At 29.2% G+C, this 21,482-nt stretch overlaps 1 protein-coding gene across 6 annotated transcripts in view; it reads left to right on the plus strand.

Annotated features, from left to right (window-relative positions):
- Positions 1 to 21,482, plus strand: part of LOC129956695 (amyloid beta A4 precursor protein-binding family B member 1-interacting protein-like) — a 336,170-nt gene that overhangs the window by 262,124 nt on the left and 52,564 nt on the right. The window contains exon 1 of one of the 6 annotated variants that reach the window (XM_056068654.1): positions 12,931 to 13,058. The exons of the other annotated variants lie outside the window; for them this stretch is intronic. The gene's annotated coding sequence lies outside the window, so the exon portion shown is untranslated. Of the gene's footprint in view, positions 1 to 12,930; positions 13,059 to 21,482 lie in introns of those variants that run through there. 6 annotated transcript variants of the gene reach the window in all.

The raw sequence follows: 21,482 nt of genomic DNA on the forward strand, positions 1-21,482 counted from the left end.
TTTGTAATACTGTTAGTGGCCCTAGATTAAATATCATGATACTTATCACTAAAAATAAAGGAAAATATTTCCATAAAGTGAATTGGAAATTGGACTAAAGTGGACTTGGACTTTTAAAAAAGAAATATTGAATATTAGGCACTACTACCTATAAAAGTTTAAATTAATCCTTTTCATACTGTGTAAGAATAAAAAAATTTTTTGAAAACATAAGAACACATGCTACTCGCAGTAGTATATAATGTTCTCGTACTTGTAGTTTTATATGATGTTGCAAATTTAATTTATAGAAAAGTAAAATAATTTAAAAATAATTTAAAATTATTAAAAATTTATTTTATTTAAATTAAAGTTAATTTGAATTGAAACAACTACTTAACGCACAATTTTTATATATACATTTATAAAATTATCAATGTATATGATGAAAGTGATATAATAATGACATTTTACCTATTTTATTACTATTTAAATGCGGCAAGGTTTTGTCTTAATAGTGGCAATATAATTTATTATATTAATTATCCATCTACTATTCAATGATTGGCAATTCAATTAGATTGATAATGGATATAGAAAACCTTTTTTTTTACTAGATCCAAAATCAAAATAATTCTTTTATTTTCTCACAAATTAAATTCATCTATGTAAGAGTTTCACTGTTATTGTCCTTCAAGCCTTCCCCAAGAAAACTAAACTTTACTTAAAATCCCATGACTTCATGATTCCTTTACAAACATATTCTATACGATGATGTAGCCTCTTACATGCAAGACGTTTTTCCTCAATTACAAAAAAAAAAAAAAAAAAATTAAAAAAATGGAATTTTACGTTAAATAAAAGATTTATTCGCTGATTCGCTTTCATATAAGATTAATTTTTCTACTTTTCTAATATGCTTCTGAATTTTTAGCATGCCGATGCTCTTAAAGTTCATACCAATTGATAAAAGTCACGTCATAGTGCCGAAAGTTATTATTGATGCATATGTACCATTACTAATCGATATTGCTATGTCTTAAAATAGTTAAATGCAGTAACCATGATCATATGTTCCGCATTATTATTGTTGTTTATAAAAAATAAGTAAGAACATTCATATTATTATAGGAATTAATAACTTAAGCAAGAAATTCTTTGAAGTTGTTTATTTTCATATGTCCCATATAAGTGTATGCTTTATTTCATCACAAATTTATGTCTGTTGAGCACTTGAGAAATATTCATAAAGTACAAGAGAAAAAAAACTGCATCCGCTTCTCCTTTAAGAACGCGCGAAATATGTGAAAAAAAAAAAAAGATTAACAAATCCACTCCCTTCCTCTTCGTTTAAAACGACTGCGGTTTCTGATTGCTGTGGCTCTAATACCACTGACAGAGTGCAAACGATTTTATTAACATTATTTTTTTTTTTTTTTGTGTGTGTGTGTGTGTGTGTGTGTGTGTGTGTGTGTGTTTATGTTCTTTTAATCTCCATTACGAAATTGCAACAGTTCCCATCAGTCTTGAACTTTTAGCAGTTGAACTCGATAATTTTACATACTCTGAATTATTCATTAATGGGAGGATAAAAAATGAACTTTTAAAAGGCTGTGAATGAATTGGGTGTCTTCTTGTTGAGTGAACTCAGTAAGAAGCGAAGGAGTGTTTAATGTTTATTTTTTAACTTCATAACTGAGCTAAATGTTTTCATTCCTCAAAAAATAATCGTTGATTTATTTTTTGTGTATCACCCATTTGTAATATTTCATATATAAAATGCTTATTTATATTGCTTTTAGTTAATATGAATATGTCATCTACTTAGCTCACTTATTGATACCATTTTGACATCTAAAATGCGCTAACCAATAAGAGCGCGCTAATTATTATTCAATCCTAACATCAATAAACGAATAGGTGACATTTAATTTATATAATTAAATATCAAATACATATGTAATGAGTTTTGAAGTCTTACATTTGTTGCTTAATAATCTGTTATTTTTATAAACCACATGGAAACTGGTTGGTGACTTTAATTGTATTAATTACAGTTTTCGTTAAACTTGTTTTGGTATACGACTGGTTTAAGCAAAATTCCATTTTTAGTTTTAATATGTACAGCCAAGAATAATTAATACCGTTGGTTTAATCTATGATTCTTACGCTATTAAATCTAATGGAGTATGAAAGACTAAACATTCGAATTTAGAATGCGTTTTTAATTATTAAATATAAACGAAAATGGAAATATATAGAAATGGTATCGCTTAGTAAATACTTTTTTTTATATTCTTATTATTTATCAGATGCTCTGTGTTGTGATTTTGAATAGCTTGAGTGAATTTTCCTGTTTAAACAAGTACTAAAATCCTTAACCAGTTCTACATTGCGTTTTCTTTTCTTTTTCATTGTTTATTTTTGAGGATCATTTCTTTTTTCAATGACAAGAAAGTGATCTATAACAAATACACCATCTGGTTACTGAACTAAAGAAGCAGAGTTTGTCGGTGAAAATGTCAACGCCAAGAGTAAGTGACATTGGCTGGCGATCTGCCATGGTGGTTTTTTCCGAAAATTTGTTTCGTTCCGAATAATTTGTGGAATGTTATTTAATAAACTTTGGTATTTGTTCTTGTGAAACTCCATCAAACCGTTCCTTACAAATTGGGAAAAAAAAAAAAAAAGAGAGAGATCAGATTTTTTTTAAGAGATAAAGAATATCGCATTGATGTTAATAAATAAATGAAACAAAAAATAAATAAATAAAAGCGCCGTTCATCTTTAAACTATTTGCTCTTAACACATACCATGTGTGAAAAATATTCTTTATTATTTGTATTTGAAACAGTGTGGCTAAATAAATTTAAAATCCTAGATAAGCTAAGGACTAAGGATATTCCAACTATTATTTCAGGATTTATTGCAGACATTATGAATAGCATTTATCCTTCAATCCTATCTTCCACTAATCAGAATGAAGACTAGCGAATGCCTTTGGTATCGCATATGCCCTGAATGTGTACGTGAAATCGGAAACTGCTTCAGAGTGGCAATAGGGTGGCGAGCAAATTTTAATTTTCCTCCGGGCAGATAAGCTCCATTGCTTTAATGATAAGTTACGAGGGGGCCGGCGTGATGAATGATTATTGCTTATTTGATGACAACAGATGCATCAGGAAATGTCCGACTTTGATGGTAGCATTTCTCATTTCCATCTCGGTGTGGAGTCGGGGAACTCAGACATGAAAGCGTTCGTGTTTTGGGTGAAACTGTACGTGTGTTTGTTTGATTGCAAATATTGACTAATTATGTGTTTAATGAAATGATAAAAATCGAAATAAAATAGTTGAAACAAGTATATTATGCATCTGATATATAGTACTGTGAGCAAAGTTTAAAGATAATTATTTTATCATTATCTTTAAACTCAATCATCGCATTTATTTTCGAAAAATGACTAATTATACAATGAGTCCCTTGTAGCATATATCCTGATGACAGAAACGAAAAATCGCGAAAAACTTTTTACAGTAGTGTGGTCTAACAGCAGAGTTCTCATGTAACATGATAATAATAAAAAAAAAAAGAGCATCGGCTCTATTGCAACGTGGAAACAATTAATTGTGGAAATGTATGTAATTGTATATATACAGAATTCAATATTATTTTGAAACAAAAGTCTCGAAATAATGTCAACTCTGGAAGAAAAAGTAAGAATTAATCTAGTTAAACTTCTTTGAAATCTGATTGTATCATTAAAAATTGTTTCGTGTCTTTTAAAATCCAGTCCTCATACCAGGGTATAAATAGGTTCATTTAAACACAAAGATTCAAAATTGTGTTATAAAGATGAATTTTAGAATAAGTCTTAAATAAAAATGATATAGTACAGTTCTGCTATTAAGTGCAATATGTTCCAAAATTGTACAAATTTGAGAGTTATATATTATAAATAAGTAATTGAAGTTTAAAAAAAAAAATCCTCTCGACAAGCTGGAAGGCAAGGTTTGGTTTCTTTACATCTCAGTTACTATCTGGCAGCATAAATTGTTGATGTTAGAAACAGTCAATATTAGGGCTTGAAAATCACTTTTCAGTCCCTAACTTCTAATATATTGCAGTTATAGAAAAGTTTTTTCGTTTTAATGAGTCTCTAATTTGGCTAATAGGATTTATTTTTCTATTTTCAATATTAAGAAAATTATTGCGTTATATATATATAGTAACCAATCATTAACCAATATTTTGAAAACGAAACGGAATAGTTTCGGAATCGCAACTATTCGGAATCGCAATAAGAAATTATTTCTTATTCAAACTAAAACCAAAATTGGAACAGGAAAAACATCATAGTATTTAGAGAGCGCAAATGCAGCTACATCTAAAACACCGATGAATTGATACAAAAGTAATTTGAATTTTGAATGCGCTTCGTAAGCATTAAAATATAATAGTAGCCACCAGTGTTTTTTTATACATAGCAATGCATATATTGTGGTAGTATGTGTTAGCTTTATTAAAATTCTGCAACTCTTGGATTTTTTTCAAAAGCGTAAAATGTCGGACCTCTCAGATTTTCAGGCCAAATTGTAGGAGCCCGTCTAGCTGGAGCAAGTGTGACCGAAACATCCTAACTTTTAGGCGTTTCTAGAGGTATGATGTTTAAAGTCATGACAGCACACACATAACGCAGCAAGACAAGCTCGGCAAAGCAAATTAGTGGGCGGAAAGAAAAGCTCAGTGAAAGAGACCGATGGGTATTCAAGCGAATTGTATTGTCCAAAAAGCGAACTGCGACAAAAGTGACCGCAGAGCTCAATACCTATCTGGATTCCCCATTGTCAGTGATTACAGTTAGAAGGCACCTTCATAAACAAAACATTTTTGGAAGAGCAGCAATTCCCAAGCCACTTGTCACAGATGTAAATGGTAAAACTTTCTCTGTAGTGATGTCACACTCACAAAATCTGGTCGATTGATAAATGAAAGAAAGTAATATTGTCTGACGAATCGTGTTCGACACTTTGCCCTACAACAGGACGGGTGCCCGTTTAGAGGACACCTGCACAAGCATATAATCGAGATTGTCTCCTTCCAACTGTCAAGCATGAAGGTAAATCTGTCATGATGTGGGCAGCCATGTCTTGGTTTTCTGCTGTACCAATCATAACCCTGAAAGGAAGGTCACTGGGGAGAAGTATAGAGAAATTTTAGCTAACCAGATCCATCCTATGCTGAAAACTTTGTTTCCTGCAAAAGATGGAATTTTTCTGGATGATAATGTACTTATCCATGCAGCGAGACTTATCCATTCATAGTTTGATGAACACGAGGATGAAGTTAAACATTTGTATATTTTTATGAATTGATTCCTAGGCGAATCCAAGCTATATTACATGCCAAAGGCGACAAGCACTGAAGAGACTTTGCATTTTTAAATTCGCTTTAATCCATCCTGGGAAGGTATAATTTATTTACAGATTTATTTATCAACAGATCAGGCAAGAAGTGGGGAAGAAGCGAGAAATAAATTATCCCTCCTTTTATATAACATGAGATTTTGATGGGAAAAATATATTTTCACAGTGCTAATATATTATTAAGATTCTAATAGGATTTCTGACGCATGTCAATCACAAGTAAGGGAAATACAGGGATCTTTTTTAAAAAAAATGTGCTTAGTGGACATTTTTCTATCCCTTCACGCGGAGCGTGTGAATTGCCGACCTAAGCATTTTTACAAAGCTTCTCTTGAATTAATTAGGTAGAAAAAGTGGAATGAGATCAGGAAATAAGAGAATATTTTAGAATGAAATTACTATGGGCTAAATGGGCTTTGGAAATTGATTAGAATTGAAATTAGAGTTTAAAATATCATTACAAATCTATATATAATGTAAACTTTTGTAGGAAGGGTGATTTTAGGTGATCTAGGAACCATGATCGGTGAAGAACTGAAGATATTTTCCTGAAGTCTTGTCATGAGAATCATTGCAATAGGTAGTCTTCTTATAAGAATCTACCTAATAAAATTAAGAATCAAAATTTATAGCATATCTAGAAGAAACCAAACAATAAAAGTGTTAACTTTTATTGTTTGGTTTCCTCTAAAATTGAAATTCCTCTAAAATTCCTCTTTATTGTTTGGTTTGGTTTCCTCTAAAGCTTTAAATATTAAGCTTTCAATTTTCTTCCAATATTTCAAAATAATGTATTCTCATAGTAAAATATTTTACAGTATAATTTTATCTTAATAAAAACTAATTGAACAAGTATATATTTTATACTTTAAAAATTATCCTGAAATTACAAATAAGGACCTTAAATATGTCTTTAATCTCTTTAAAAATATTAAATTGGCTTTTGACTCCAATATAAAGAGGAAAAACATATTTTATTCACATGGAAACTAGTCCCCTTTTCTATAACTCATCTTCTTCGAACTCTGCAACATTTTCGTTGCCTTCAGAATATGTTGTACCTTATTTTCTCCTCTTTTCCTCAGTTTCATAATTAAAATCAAGATGCTCCGGTTTCCTTCGTAGAATTATTCCTCTACAACTCCGTTAATGAAATCCAGGTTTAATCGTTAAATCTTCGCATTACATAAAAGCGATGCATAATCAAATTTAATGCAAACTCTGGCCCTTCTCTTTAACTGACTTCTATTATATTACCATAACAATGGAGGCGAACATTTACATTGTATGAATATCTTGTCTTCAGTATCTTAGGTTATATATATTATTTGACATAAACCAGATGTCTGTGCCTACTCCTCTATTTATTAATCTAATAAGATTCGAGACATTAAAAGGCACCTAAGAATGAATAAGGAATTGTTGGGGAATGTATATATTAAAGAAATTAAAAGAATCTCAATATTCCGATCTCGACTTGCAGTGAATTCTTTAATATACGGAACAAAATTTTTAATCACATCAGATTTATTGTACTTTTACTGATAGATATATCAAATACATGAAAACATAGGAAAGAAATAATAAGCAGATATAAGTTTAGTTCTTTTTTTTAAATAGTCATTGACAATTCTATGTGGCAATTTGTAGGAAGGTTATAAGCAACCTCATCACCAGTGAATGACGTAATACATATTTTTATGTATCTGAAGGTCCTAAATAAAGCTCCATGAAATTAAATAGTTTTTATTAAATGATATGCTCATAACTAGCGTTATTCAAAAACTGGTGGACCGATATGCAGTTTTGAAACGAATTTCTGAGCACATAGTCTGATTTCTATAAGTTTTCATGGTTTCTTCCAGGCGGAATACAGCTGCATAAGTTTTTTTTTTTTTTTTTTTTTTTTGTAGTTCTCGTTATATTCTTCCACCAGCTCATCGATGTCGTTGCTAACTCTAGACCCATAATCTACTCCGAAACCAAATCTCTTCGATTAAGCCTTTACAGGTGCTTGCTCAAATCCCCTGGAGTCGCGTTTGACAACGCTATTCTGCCAAAACATCTTCCATGCAGATATTTTCAAATAAGCACACAGTACAAAAACTGATACAAGTCAGTCCAGAACGTGACATCACGGTGTCTCCTTGCCATTAGTTTTGCGAAACATTTCTTGTTAAGCGTCATGTGAGGTACTCGTTGAGCGAAGTTTGACTGTATGCTTTTTGGAAGCCCAAATGTCTTCGAAGCACTAAGTTAAATCATAAATCAATACACGATAACGTATCAGTTTTAAATATGAACGGAACTAAAAATAAATAGCAATCACAAGTAAAATTTTAAAAACAAAACAGACCAAAGAAACGTCGTGTAAGGGGGTCTTCTGCACTTTAAATCCGTCGGCTGCACTTTAAATCCGTTCCATACCAAACGTCCCCCCACCGTTGTGGTATGGAAGTTTGGAAAGGGGGAGGCAGCTCAAGTGTAGTCCTCGTCATCTGATAGCGGTTCAAAAGTACGAGGTCCGTTTCAAAATAGCCCTCGTGTTACTTTAAAAACGGGACGTTAATCTAATTAAACTAAACTAAACACAAGTAAAATTTTAGCAATGGTAGCAATTTATATTAAAAAGTATTAAATTTTGTCAGTAATTTTTTAATTAATTTAATGATATTATTATTATGCTAATAATAATTATAATAATAACATTAATGTTATTATTATTAAGCAAGAATAATTTTATTAAGTTTATTTTTTAACGGTACATGCAAATGAAAATAAATTGCACTACAGTTAAAACTTTTATTAACTAGTAATTCGATTGGTAAATTTATCTCGACTTAGCTCACGAAAATAAAAGAAATGCAGTTGTACTTCACTATATCACAATCTTTAACCTCGTGCTATAACTATATTTATATAGCGACATGCGTAGTACGTCATTATAACACAGGCATTTTTAGGCATTTCACCTTTCACTTATAGCTGGAATAAGAATGTTTTGGACATGAATCGTTTAATCTTTAGCGATTCATATTAAGACGCATTATTAAATACCAAACAAAACAAATTGCAAAAAATAAAAAAATGAGCATATTTATATATGATTTGTTAACATACTAACTAATTCCTCAACTGATCGATTATTTTTAATAAATTACTAAATGAAACTTCAGAATTCCCTTTTTTTTTTTAAATCTAAAATCATGTCAGTATTTTTTAAATTCATTTATTATTATTATTATTATTATTAAGTAAAAATAGTTTTTTTAAGTTTATCTCTTAAACGGTAAATGCAAATAAAAATTTTATACTACCGTTAAAGCTTTTATTCAGTGGTAAATCGATATATGCTCCTTTAGAAATGCCTCATAAAGAAATTCTGTCGCTCCGAAACTTTCTCAAAACATATAATTATGACGAGTCTACTTCGTTTAGTTTTTTTCTATCCGAATGGCGTCGTTTGGAATGAAATAACAAAAGCATGTATATGTGCCGCTGAATCGTTTCATGGTCAATTAATTATTGGAAACCTATGTTTTGTATTTTTCACTGCTCTGAAACAATGACTGTTTTTGCTTCCTCTGCAGCAAATTACAGGTTATGTTGCGGAATTCATCAATTTATGCGTCAAATTACATACCATTGTAATTTACTTTGTCCACAGGTTCGTTTAGATTTGTGGTATTCCGTTTAAATGCTTCTCTAGTACTTAGCACAAACAACTTCGCCCGTAATAATTTAGCATTCGGAAAATAGTTTAATATGTGTTTGCTTTAACTCTGTGTGGATTTAATGCAAGAAGTTTTGCATGAATATGAAGACAAAACTGTATTTTGTGTGAAAGGTTATTTGTTTATTCTTACTAGAAATTTAATGTGCTGCATGTAAATTATTTTAATTTTTTTTAAAAAAAATGCACTGTTTATCAGATTGGGAAGACATTTTAAAAGATTATGCCCAAATAATATGATAAAAGGAAAGCATATCTAAAAATAACAAATTTAAAATGAAAGCAGAATTGATATAATTTTTCGAGTTGCATTAGAAGCGTTTCAAAATGCCAAAAAGAAATGTTCTTGTTGAAAAAGAAATTTATTTTTCTTTAAATGCAATCTCTTCAAAGATTTAAAATCTTTCAATATATCTCTTTAAAAAGAATATCTAGAAAACCAAGTTTCACGCGGCAGTATTTTTTTTTTTTTTTTTTTTTTGTAAAATCTTATGTTTAAATACGAATCACATACTGATTAAATCTGAATATTTTTCTATCTTACCTACATATGAACCGGTCATTAAAAAATCATGAGTGCATTTAATTTTACATGATATTCGAAACAATATGCTGTATTACAGTATTCATTTTACAGTTACTTATATTTTTACTTATATTTTTCAACTTCACTCAGTTTTACCATGGTGAAATCGGGTCAGAGGAGTCGCTGTATGACATTGTCAGCATGAGAGCAGATAGAAAAAAGCTTTATTAGTTATTTTTAAAAAAAATGTTGTTTTTTTTTTGTGTGTGTGTGTGTGTAAAATTGGATTTTTTGTAGGAACGTCACCCATATAAACTTAAAAAGTAAAAATATTAAATATAAACAATACATAAGTAAAAAAAATAAAGCAAAAAGCGCGACTCGAATCGAAGACTCGCTACACACGCATCATTCAATTTGTTTCGAGTCTTATACAGTACTGCCCACACTTGGACTCGGAAGTTGAATAAACTTATTCTAATAATTAGTTTATAAAAAAAATGTTTTTTTAATGTAAAATCTTGTCTTTTCAGGAATGATAGCTATATGGATAAACCTAAAAAGCAAAATCTTATCTAAATATAAAATTTGATCCAAATACGTTATAGCCGTTTCCAAGATACACGAAATAAATTTATCCAAGAATTACTCGTTCAAAGTTATAAGATTTACTGTAATTTAAAATGAATTTGAGAGTAATTAGAATGAAAGAGTCAACAATTTTGCACGATATTTTGCAGGTTCTTTTTAAATAACGAATATCCTCAACTTACAAAACTTATTTTTATTGCCCATTGATAAGAAATGATATTTTCTTATCAAAGCTTATTTAAAAATATTAAACATGCAAACATATTAATAATAAATAATATTTTCTTATTAAAGCTTATTTAAAAACATGAAACGGATGCAAATATATTAATAATAAATTATATTTGCTTATTAAAGCTTATTTAAAAACATGAAACGGATGCAAATATATTAATAATAAATTATATTTGCTTATTAAAGCTTATTTAAAAAACCTTAAAGTGATGCAAATGTATTGACTGAAAATAACAGAACCTTCCTACAGAAATGAATTAATACTCACTATTCTTCAATCTTCGAAAATTGGTTTGAAAAAAACAAATTATTATTGAGCTTTGAGCTCTTTTTAAACATAAAAAAGTAACATTAGAATATTAATTTTCCATTGCCTGAAAAATCGATTTGAATAATTTAGAAAACCGTTCTTGAAGGAACAAAAGAGAGATGAAGATAAATTTTCATTGGATTTTCTTCCATCTGACATATATTAATCGATATTTTACGATCACAATTACCTTATAAAAACAGCATCATTCGGTTTTGAAAGAAGAAATATTTCATGAGAAATTTCGATAACTAGAGATATGGGGGAAAATATCTTCCCTTTTTTGTTAGATTTTTTAAATTATGAGATGGAATTTGATAGATTGACTTAAATTGAACTTTACAAAGTGTTTTTCTTTTTTTTTAATGTTAGAGTAGGTAACTTGTGGATCGAAAGTTCCTTTTCAGCAATATAAAACTCCATTGTAATTAATTATTTTTTAATTAATCATTCAGTGACCCGAATGTTCGAACTATAACAAATTTATCATTTAAACTGAAAAACGGCGCATCTGAGGTACAGATTTTCGATATTTGTTCGGCAAAAATTATTAAGTCGATCCAACGTTTTTGCTAATTTGCCGGTTAAGAATGTGTTTGTGTTGTTATTAATGTTTCAAGGATTTCTAATTGTTGATGGATAAACTGAAACTTCAATGGAATTTAGTCGCTGCTCAAATTCAGGTTCTGCCGTTTTATACTAACTGTATTTTTTGTCAGTCCTGAAAAACCTGAAACAGCATGAAGTTCGATAGAGTCATTGACCATTTTTAGATTAATCATCAAAGGTATGCGAGTTTGCTTATAATAAATAAATTATTTACTAATCCAATAGACAATTCAGTTGAAGTAATTAGTTATATATAAAAATAAATAAAATAGGCTATAATATATTTCAAAAAGTTTTAGCCAGTTATTTTACATTTTTTTTAAAGAATCAGAAGAATAGTGGTAATTATGTTGGGAAAGTATATATCGAGAACAGACACTTACAAAGTGATAAAGTGAAAGTTACAAACACTAAATAGAACATGCAACTCATATTATTTTAGAAGCTTTACACTATTCTGTTGATTGTGATATGTATTTTTTCTAATTTTTCTGTCTCTATCTTTATACTTACGATTATATGATTTAAAAAAGCAGCAGTGTTTAAAAATTATGGCACCTTAAAATATTTTTACTATTACTCGATTCTAAGTTAAACCTCATCTAAAAATACTACAAAATTTTTGAAATTATAGTAAAAGCGTGCTTTATATTGAATCCTACTCAACATGGAAAAATGAGCTGTATCTTTATATCTTCATCAGCAAAAATGAAAAAAAAAAAAAAAGGCCGTATAGAAAAATAGAAAATATATTAGCAACAATAAAAAGGATTTGAGTTTTACTACAACGAAATATACTGCTGCAAATATATTTCATTGTTGGCAGCTTAAAATATTTTTATATACTTTCATATATTGTACATTTATAGAATTTTTTATAAATTCGTTAAAAGTAGCAGGGAAACACCATCATTCTGCTTAATTTTTAATTAATATTTCAGAAAAAATTGCATTTTTTTAAGATTATATGTACTTAGATATCAATACAGCCTGTAAAGAGCAGACATAAACACAGACTTACACATACATTTATATTCATTAGTAGTAGAAATTAAGCTTGATTATAAATTCTCTTTCTATTAAAAAATAAAGTTTTTTTTTAAATTTAAAAAGGTTGAATATTTTTAAAAATTAATTCAAACAAATATTTTTATCACACTTTTATCAATCAAGGTAAGCTTTAAGATGTTCTTATTATATGTCGAATATATTACAGAAAATGAGTTTCAGAATATGGCTGTTGCTTAACAGCCCATCTTAACCGCCAACTGGAACAACGAAACTGAACAAACAGGACGTTCGTGTTTATTGCACGTCCACTCAGCGATAAATTATTTATTTTTAATCATCTTCCCTTTATTGAAAAAGGGCGATTAAAGACGATGTGCATCATCGTGTCGAAGGAGTGGTCAACGGAAGGCAAACATTCTTATCGCACTGTCTGTTCAACAAGACATGTTTCCTAATCTGCTGTTAAAAGATTTGAAGACGGTCGACTTCAGAGGGTTACATTTAGCAGATGTTAATTAATAAAAGAAGTCGTGAAAGGATTGATTGATCATTCTATAAAGCAAAAGAATATATAAGGATTATCCTTGTGTTAAAGATATAGGATACGATGCTAGTTGCGAAATTTGTTGTCATCTCTCTGTGAGTCTTTCAATTCAACCATTTTTCAAACGAAATAGAATTCTGTAAGAATTTTAATTAAATTTGTTTGTGCTGTTCTTTTAGAGAGAAAGTCTCTTTTGTGTGTTATTTTTGTCTGAGATCAATAAGACACTTTATGTAATTCTGTTGATCAAGTAAAGAAGAAATATTGAATTATTTTTCGTCGTTCTCAGTTCTGTAAATATTCTAATAGAATTTATCTTTTTTTTTCTACTATTTATTTTACTTTCTTTTATTGCATATTCTTGAACTGAAACCTTTTCATGCTTTAATAACATTACTCTAATAAATTTCTAAATTTGATTATTTTTCTGTGTAAATATCAGCTGAGATCCTAACTGTAGGAATCGTTAATATATTCATATTTTTTTTTTTTTTTCGTATCATGCTTTAAAGACTAATAATTTCCCAGCATTTTTTTTATAGCTTTGAATTCAGAAGAAAAAACATCCTCTTGAGGATTAAAGATTTGCTTCGTTAGCTCTTAAGTTTTCTTTCTAATTAATATTTATATAAACATGTTGTCGAATATTTAGATTAAAATTTTAATATTCCTTATTTTTTCAATTTTCTTCCAATACGGGTAACGTACATACAGTTTTCTTTACATAAATGAGACTGAAACATTCGTGCATTTTTTTCTCTATATTTCTTATTGATTTATAAATATAAATATAATTGCAGCATAAAAATTTCATACACTGTTATTCTCGTCGGAAATATGCAAATTACGCTGACAATTATTACTCTCAATAAGTGCACGTTACTTTCAGATTGATATTGTTATTTTAAATTCTTGTATTAGCTTTTCTTCCTGAAAGTATTTTTTATGTTTTCATCTATTAAGTGCTAAAACTGATGATTAAATTAATTTATATTACTATTATTATTTTCAAGAGCTCGAGAATAACAACTTTTTGCTGATTAGAATTTTTACTCAGATATTATAATTATCGATAAGTTGAAAAGTATTGTAATTTTTTTAGACAGTCAAAGAGGTCAATGCCTTAACAGACATAAAAATGCTTTCATCTAATATTTGTGCATATTTTGAAAATGCCACTTGGAAAACGTGATTAATACTTGTACATTTCTTGCCAAGTATCATAGGTATATTTGCATATTCAAAAATTACTATGGGTGTTTCTTTTTTAATAACGAATCATGTTTCAAGCAATCGGTATTGATTTTCCCATTTAATATAAACAAAAGTATTGGAAAGAAACTATATAAATAAAAATGAAACGCCATTTTTTTTTATTCCGGATAGAAATCTGAATTAAATACTTCGGTGTCTGTAGTATGAATACTAAATAGATTTTCTTAAAAACTATAAAGCATAAGAAGTTTTTTAGATAAAGCTGTATTAATTAAGTAACAATTAACTATGCACTTATTTTTTAATTACAAATTGGAAGGATTTAAAACGGCCACACATGGTAAAGAGAAATATTTAAATGATTTACTTTTATATTATAGGTACTGAAAAATGCTTTTTTTACCCGAAATTGCTTTGAAGTTCCATGTTGTTTAAAAATACTCGAAACTTGATTGTTTGCTACCAGTAGTCAATTCAGATTGAAACTCACTGTTGATAGAATTGTCTTCAAGATTGTAAACACATATTTAAGTTGTCACTTAAAATGTAAAACTATATTTCGTATCATTCTTTAAAAATTAAAGGGCTCCTTTCTTTATTTTTTTAAATCGTAGTGGTAAAATAATCCTTGCATATTTTTTTTAAAAATCGTTTGGAACAATATATAAAGTGAGAAACTATAAGATATTAAAATTCTTTAATGCAACAGAATTTATTATTGTAATTAAATAAAGTGCCAAACGATTTCAGACCACAAAAAAGTTTTTTAAATATTATAATATGTTATGTAAAATAATCTTTTGCATTAAAAATATTTAAAATACATTTTTATAGACATTTGGAATTCTGTTGAATGAAAAAAAAAATTATATTAAAGTGGATTTTTATTTTCTTACATAAAACGCTTAATTAAAATTTCGCAAACAAATATTAACTATTAACGATGTTTTGAAGAAATATTTATGCCGATTCAACCGTGGTAATGCTGGGTATATCAGCTATTAAAAAATAAAATAAAAATCATAGCAAAAAAAATGCAGTTGTTTGTTTCTCCTTCTTTTTTAAAGCTAAAAATATTTTTTTTTTTTTTTTTTTTTTTTTTTTTTTTTGAATTTTGGTAGTCAAAGGTGTGGTTTTGTGCATTACTTCCAATGAATAAAGCCTGTTTCACTTCAAAAAGAGCCGTGGTGTTGCTACTCCTTTCAATGACCATATCTGCTTCAGCACGGTTACTTTACTCAGGTGCATTTTGTTCCACCTTTGACCTCCGGTGAGCTCCAGTGACCTTTGACCTGCATTGTTAAGTCATGTGCCTCATTCCTGAAAGAGATCGGGGTGAACGTCTGGCGCCCGTTTGTTGCTAAAAGGATTATTGCTTAAAAAAAAAAGAAGAAGAAGAAGAAGAAGAAAGGGGGAAATTGTTGTTGTCGGCTAGTATAACATCGATTGTGAAAATGAATGGGAAATTTTTAGTTTCACGTTATGGACTCTCCTGTATCATTTCGTATGCTGCATAATGCAATAAATGGGGTTTTTAATCGTTCGTATGATTGGAGGAAAGAAATTATAATAAGTTTTTTTGAGCTCTTATAAATTCCATATTTTTGTACTGTCACTATAACTCTTTTCATAAGATTTTCTAATCTTATTCGAGGAAGGGTGGGACGCAAAAGAAAACAGAGACAATTAATGTTTGTGCGATACTTGTTAAATGTGGTTCGCCAATTAATTTTCGAATCCATTATTAATTTTACCAATGTCGTTATGCGGAGGTAGCAAGAGAGGTCAAGACATCCTGTACAGCAATTTTTTAAGGAGTTGGGGGGGGGGTACAAAAATAGTCATCGACGGTCCTTCTTCAGAGCCAGTATAAGTTAGAACCTTACTGGTTGAATATTAGGCCTGGAGAAGCAAAATTCCTTTTGAAATTCACATTATCAGAATATTTATTTCATTTTTTAATGCTTAGTATGGCAGATAGGAGTCAAAAAGTCCCCCCCCCGGGATCACCTTTTATCCTTGCTGCGCCAACACATTATAGAGAAAGGAAAATGACGCGTCGTCACAGCACAGAGTAAGACAACCTTCCCTTATATATCAAATGACATGCATTTGTAAGTGTTTAAGTTTTGTAGCGTCTCGTGAACTGACTGCCGTAAAGATCACTCACAAATGTATTTAAATATATTCATCTTTTCTAACTGGTGCATCTCTGATATCTGACCTCAAAATATTGGATTTTCTCTACTCCATATTGACTTTCTAATAGCTTCACGCTGTACGTTCTGAACGCTTTTCTAAGTAACAATTTAAGTATTAGTAAGTATCTAACCAATAATCTAAAGCACTCCCAAATAATAAAATTTTGTTAAAATTAGCCCGTTCTTGTATTTAATCAATAAAATTTCAGTATGCCATAAAAAAAATCTCTTTAAGGCGACAGTGGACTTTGAAATAAGCAAAAATGGACGAAAACGTTCAATTTTATTTTTATAGTTTCATGAACAAAATATATGTATATATTTTAAATTTTACTAAAATAGTATGTATGTTTATATGTTTATATTTTACTAAAATAGTGATATAAATTATATTGGTCAATAAAATAAATATTTGAAGGGTTAAGTGGAGGAAAAAAGTACATCTTAATGACTTTTCTCTAAATGATATTATAATTAGATATCTGGAATGTTCCAGGTCTCTTAATTTTTGAAGAAATTAAATGAAATTGATAATAAAGATTTCGGTCAGACTTTAAAAGAAAATGAGGTATCGTTTCGAATTTTTTTAGACATTTAAAAGTCACTTTTAGTTCAGAAAAAGTGTGCATAAAAATATTTCTCAAAAGTTAGCATTCATTTGGAATGACAAAATCATAGGTAGTTTGTTCCAAATAAATTTACATTGGATAATAAGAAAAAATAATAGAAAAAAAATTAAAAATTAAATCGCCTAAAATATTTTAAAATTTTAAAAAATTATATTTCTTGTAATTTTTTTTTGAAAATAATATATTTCGCTTTAAATTTTTTAAAAAGAAATTTGACCTATTTATATTTTTATACGTATGCATAAAAAATTCCATAACCCTAAGTGAATAATTCGCAAAAGTGCCTGATAGAGTCCACCGTCCCCTTAAAAGCTCGTGCTGTCCCTAAAAAAGAAAAAGAGGGAAAAGTTTCTCCCCTATTTTGGTAGTACTTTTGGAACTTTTATTTCACTTGTCACTCATTTTAACACCCTCTGTAAGTACAGGAAATGACATTCGTTCTTTAAACTTTACATACATTAACCTTACAGATAACGAATTGCTCGTAATAGGCTCTTCAACAGCCCTATCATTCACTTCACTGCCCCAAGAGCTACTACCAGAGCTGAAGAGAGAGAGAGAGATTCTACAAGAGGGGTGGTGCGAGGTTGCCGTCGTCTTACACCATAAGGATTTTCTTTCATGTTGACGTGCGTGCCTCTGCCGCTGGAGGCAGGGGTGTGACTCCCATGTGTCCTGAAGTTGTGACACTTGAAGGAGATGACAAGAGCTATTTGATCCTTTTATCCAGTGCCTCCCTCTACGGGGATGACAATTGACATCACTCATGAGCTCCTTTAAATTATGGGGAGCGGCTCAATTTGATGGAAAACTTTTTCTTTCACTTTTTTTTTTACAAAACAGACGCTTTTACTTTTTTTTTTTTTTTTTTTCTTTCTTCTTTTTTTTTTTTTTTTTTTTTTTTTTGTATGTGTTGGAGGTTTTTGTTGCGATTTTGCTTCCGTATTGTCCAAAGCAAGATTTAGTTGTTTAGATACTTTGATTATTTTCATGTTGTAAATGTTTGAATATATAAGAAATTTACATATGCCTGTTCTTCAAATGAAATATGCCTATTCTCATATCAAATGAAAAGGTAGGGATCAGTATTTACTGCTTTATCTGATAATTCCTTAAAACTGGGATTAATCTCATGTAGAAATTAGGTTCAGTAAGTTGAGGTGTATCACATGGATTAAATCTTTGACTTCTGATTAGATTTGAATTCTTGGAATAACAACATGGTTCCAAACTACACAGGAGCTACATTTGGGTTCATTTTCTAATTTCAAATTACATCCTGCTGAAGATGATACCTGAAGCTCCAAATTTCTGTTCTACATTAATAATAGGAGATAAACAGCAGATGTTACATGAATCAAATCCCATATATGCAGCAGTTTCTAATTGGAATCGTGTTTCGAACCCGCGACCTCTAGTCGAAGAAGCCCCACTAGCCCATCTCTGAAATTTAAAAAAATTAGATTATAAAATAACCCAAATATCTTTTCAAGCAGCATAATCTGTGGTGTATTCCCCTTCTCCCGATCACATCCCTATAATTTAACATTTATAAGCAATTGTAATATTTTTGTCAGACAAAGAGATTTCGATTCCATAAATTAGAAGTCAGTAATAATGTATGTAGCGATTACGCAGCAGATGCAATTCGATATTTTCGTTTGAAATCTTAGACATTCTTGCCCATGCTAATAACTATTGAAATGCTTTTTATTCGAGGATGGGTACCAACTTATGATTAAATAACCCCTGGTAAAACATGCTGTAAAATCCTTTTAATAAGTCAAAGAAATTCTGAATGGTCTACCATTGCGCCTCTATACATCATAAATAAAATAAAATAATTCAAAATACAAAGTTTTGTTTGATTATTAAAGAATAAATAATATATCATTATTTTTTTCATAATAAACATTAATTCTGTGAAACTTTTTGGGATGGTTTAAACCATTCAAAATCTAATTTAAATGAGAAACTTTATATAATGTTCCTCTTTATGGAATTTTCAGAAAATTCTGTTTTAAAAGTTCTAAACAGAATTTTCGATATATAATTCCAATATGAAGTTTAAATTATTCTAATGTGAATTTAATTCCAATATGAATTTTAATGAATCAATAAAAGGTTTTCTTAATATTAAATCCATTTATCCATTCAAAGAAAGTGGAAGCAAAAACTTAATTGAGTTTTCAACCGAAATCAGATTTTTAAAAACGTATAAATCTCTCTTTCATCCTTTTTTAGAATCGTTTTAATCATATTTCTTCACATTTTTTTTTGTTCACTTTGTTACTTCACTCTTTTAATTAATCGCTGAAAATACTGTTAAACTGCCTGGAAAAGTGTCTGAAAGAATTCTTAATTATGCAACCGCCAGGGAACTGGCGAAGTGATGTTTTCTGCTATAGTACGTTACGTGAGATTCGGCATTAAAACTTCATTCTGCTCGAATAATTCCTAACTTAAATTAAATCATAGGAAATCTTTTAGAAGAGAACTTGTTTTTCTGAGAGCATTTGTAGATTAAATCTTTTTATTCATTTAAAAAAGTTTTTTTATTACTTTTATTTTGCTTTGAAGAAAACATTTTTTTTTTCTTTGCAATTCTGAAATTGTTACGACTATTAAATGTAATTAATCCTTGAATTTTTATAATGACTTCTCGTCTAAAGCTTAATGTTGCTATCTGATTATGTAACCATTATTTGAAGTCCAGTCCGTTATTAGAAAATAATCTAGAATTGCTCTTTCCTTAAGTTTACCTGTTTAGAATTATATGTTTAAATCTATTCCTTTTTGAGAACAATTTATGTGACGTTACAATCGATTTGAATTATTATTAATCAAGTCAGCAAACACCTAATTGTATGTTATCTTATTTTGTTTTTTAATATACACGTCCATTTCACACAACACATTTCATGAGTGAGGATGGCTCATCGACTCTGATATTAGCAGTGCTGCCAAAAATAATTAACAAGATTTGCAATGTTAATAAAATAATTACCTATAAATAGCCTTATATCTTTAATTTTAAATAGAAAGTCGTGTGAATGTTGAAGTGATAAACAAATAAAAATATCGGGGCCTCTTTTCTACTATACATTTTTATTTTTACCCGTCAGCTCGAATTACCGGCGTACATTTTTTATAAAGTAGCTTTTAAAAAAATGAATATTCAATTTTAAAAAATAGTGTTTTATCGTCCAAAAAAAATTAAAATCAAACTTATAAACATTCAATGAGAGAAACAGAAGAAAAAAAATATTCGAGAGGAGAAAGACGAACGTTGAATGGAAGTGGGGGGGGGGAGAGATATGCTCGCCAAGCCGAGTCTGTTTTGATTACAGCTCCAGCGCCTCTAAATGCAAAGAGAGATTTCAATTTTTTTTTTATTTCACTTTAAAAATTCAGTAATTTGATGTGCATATCAAATACGCTATTGCTTTTGAAGGGCTTAATGTTAGTTATTCACATAATGCAAACATAAAGCACACACACACCCAAAAAAAAAAAAAGGTAAAGGCTTATCTGATAATCATTCAGATGAAGCTTCAGTTTCGAATAGTTGAATGTATGTTCACTATCTTGTCTCTCAGTTCAAATTATCTGGTCATAATTCATATCGCATGGCGACGTTGCTGTTACTAGCCGTAAACCTGTAATTAATATGAAAAGCCTGGGGATCATAGAATTGAATTTTTACTGTATTTAATAGATAATTTTACTTATTTAGTGAGAAATAAATTTCCTTCCAAAACTTTTCAGCTATTTTTGTAAATAATGCAACGTTTTATTCATTTACTTATTTTATTTCCTTTGTTGTTTTCTTTCCTTTCTAGGAATTTTAATGTTGGATTGTTATAAATCTCGATGAATCGATTGCATCGTTCATCATATTTATTTTGAATTCATAATAAATAATAATATTTGGAATTTTTTATATGACATTTAATGATTTTATTTTCAATTCATTGCAAAAGATGATTGCTTTAGAAGTATCCTGTTTTTAATAATTAAATGTCATAGAAATATTTCATTTGTGGTCCTTATCTTCACATGAAAAAAAAAAAGGATTCATTTTATTTCCAGCCATTTACAATTCAACGTAGAGTGCAATTTGAATGTTACATAAAGAAGGGTTGACGTTGTCCTTCTTTAAACTAATTACAAACTTATTTTCTCTCCGTACTTTTCGAGATTAAAAGAAAGAAAAGAAAAACGCAGAAAAGAAATTAAAAAATAACCAAAAATAAATAAATGAAATAAAATTTTAAAAAATACTTCCCCATAATGCTTCGAAGAATTAAAGAAAAAAAAGAAAGAGATAGAAGTGGGGCGAGACATTAATGGTTTTCTTTTCGAAGTTATGAATATTTTAAGGATGCGGATAGCTGTTCGGTAATTGGTAAAGAACGAACAAAATTCGAAACTAAACTCACACGAAGAAAAAGAGCGAAAGAACATTAAGAGA

Source organism: Argiope bruennichi, chromosome 2 (assembly GCF_947563725.1).
Source record: "Argiope bruennichi chromosome 2, qqArgBrue1.1, whole genome shotgun sequence".
Lineage (NCBI taxonomy): Eukaryota > Metazoa > Arthropoda > Arachnida > Araneae > Araneidae > Argiope > Argiope bruennichi.